The sequence below is a fragment of the Grammomys surdaster genome, unplaced genomic scaffold (assembly GCF_004785775.1).
Source record: "Grammomys surdaster isolate TR1022 unplaced genomic scaffold, NIH_TR_1.0 772, whole genome shotgun sequence".
Lineage (NCBI taxonomy): Eukaryota > Metazoa > Chordata > Mammalia > Rodentia > Muridae > Grammomys > Grammomys surdaster.
This window is the reverse complement of record NW_021605191.1, coordinates 12761-15486: the sequence shown is the minus strand read 5'-3', so window position 1 is coordinate 15486 and position 2726 is coordinate 12761.

Genomic DNA, 2726 nt, shown 5'->3' with positions numbered 1-2726 from the left:
AGCAATGCTATGTGTAAAAGATACAAATAAAAGTCTAAGGAAATACATACGAGTAACTCAGAAGTGTCATTCCAACTATTGGGAGTTGAAGGAGATCAAAGATACACGATCTTCAGGTCTACAGTGTGATCCAGAATCTCACAAAAAAAAAAAAAACAAAACAAAACACTATCATTTCAGTAAAGGAAAAAGGGGGTGGGGAACCATGTTAGTCAAAATGACATTATTTCCTGCTTACACAGAGCTACATTGCTAGTTCTAAGAGACTTTGGACAAAATACAGAATCTTGTCTCAAAAAAATTATATCAAGAACATTAATGAAATATGCAAGATAACATAGAAATATATTGGAGATGAGGCTAAAATTTCTTTTGGAATGAAAACCAAGGCCTTCAATGTATTCCTCTAAAGCAGTCTAAAGTCCTCTACATCAAACTGCATGACGCAAGGGGATATCATTTCATACCAGTTATGAGTACTACTGAGAGTTCTCCGAGTCCCAGCTGAAGTAGGCAGTTATCCAGGCTTCAGGTCTCTGAGTATGTTCACTGGCTCCACTGAAGCCTTTATATACCTCTCTGCTCACCCCTGCCTATTGTAGCCACACCCTCCAACCCCAAACTGGAATTAAATATCCTATTTTAATCTATACCATTTAAATTCTAGATCAAACATCCCATCATTTAATGGATTGAATCAGAAGGACTTGTGATCAAATACTTGGCACTCATCCCCACACACTCAAAAGATTTTGGATAAATACAAACATTCCAATTGTTAATTAACCATACAACACCAAGTTTGTTGGTTTGTTTTTTCATTTGCATAAGGTTTACTTAATTTTTAAATTTCTTCCAGAGACTGGATCATGCTCTGAAACCAAGGTTGTTTTAGAAGGCTAAGTTCTAGCAATCCTCCTGCCTCTGAATCCTTCTTACTGCTAGGATTACTGTTGTGAATAACCATATCTGGCTGGATTTTATTCATGTGACCAGAGTCATTCTCATTTTCCTTCAGCTCAAGGTTTAATCTCTTGCTGATTAGAGACATAAAATAATTCAAAGATATGCTTTTTCACTGGATTTGGGACAGAATACTGAGTCAGAGACAGGAATATGTACTGAAGCTCAAGGACTGAAGTGGATGCTCTGTCAATAAACTGCAGCAGCAGCCACTCAAATTGTGGGACAGGAGCATGTCTTGATTACATTACTATTGTAGCTGGGGTAGCGTATGTGTACTTTGTTGTCAGGGAGCTACCCAACATGCAGGGAGTCTTCCCTCCAACTCTCCATGCAGCAGACATGATGGGGCATGCTGGTAAGCTCAACATTGGAAGTTTGAGATACGAGGTTCAGGTCAAGGTCATGTTCAGCCAATGTGTAAGCTGAAGACTGTCCTGAGACCTATAATACCTACTTTTGAAATGGAAACAAGCCCTTGGCTCCCCCAGGAAACAGAGAGTATGTCAGGTAGAATCAAACCAACAGCCTTTCTCAAGGCAATGAACTCTGGAGTGGGTTTTAGCTGGAGAGTTGGTTTAGCAAGAATGAACACCTGTTAATCTTCTATTCTTATTACCTAAATGGTGGCTTGAAATGATCTGTGACTCCAGTTCCAGCAAATCTAAAATCCTCTTCTGACCGTCTTGGGCGCCAGGCCCATGAGGGCTGCCCATTCTTATTTGTAGGCAAAAGACCACTAAACATAGAATAAATCTTCTTAAAACATAGATCTATATTGAGAATGGTGTCACACACATTTAATCACTGCACTCAGGAGTCTAAGGTTGACTGACTCAGTAAGATGAGGGATAGTCATATCTAAATAACTAATTCCTCACCAGTGAAGCCTATGGAGTGAGGATCTTTCCTAAAAGTAAATCAGACCTGGGAAAGGTGGCACAGGACATTAATGTCAGCACTAAGGAGGCAGAGGAAGGGGGATTTTTGAGGTTCAAGCCAGACTGGACAACAGTGTCTTGTAGGAAATCTAGGGCTCTTAAACAAACCCTGTCTCTAAACAACAAAACCAGCAAAGAAAGAAACAAGGGGTAGTTAACCAGGTGACTCAGGTACAGGTTTTAAACCTAGTGTTAAAGGGGTAGAAGCAGTTGAACCTCTGATGTCAAAATCAGCGTTGTGTATAACCAGAGCTGTTAAACAGACAAACCCAGTAAATACAAACAATCAAAAAACTCCAAAACACAAAACAAATAAATTCCTAAATAAAAACCTTAAGAGAATTTTAGAGCCAGTAAGTTGGTGCAGAGGGGAATGTCACTTGTTGCCAAGTCTGAATTCTGTAATGAGACCCACAGATGTAATGAGAGAAACCACTTCAGATTCTAGCCATCACACCTTTACATGCACGCCCCCTGCTGACACACCAAAATACAAATGAACTAAGACAGCCATCATCTACAGAACAGCATGAGAGCTGGTGGTGGTATAAGCTTCAGGAGACTGATGAAGTGTGGACCCCAAACTGAGTCTGGCCTAGACTCCTTAAAACAATTCTGTCTCATCCAACCAAATACCAACAATGGGAGCTGAGTGTTAAGAGGTGTTGGATTTTGTCAAATGCTTTCTCAGCATCTAATGAAATGATCGAGTTTTTTTCTTTGAGTTTGCTTATATAGTGGATTATGTTGATGGATTTATATATATTGAACTATCCCTACATCCCTGAATGAAAGTTACTTGACCATGATAGATGATTGTTT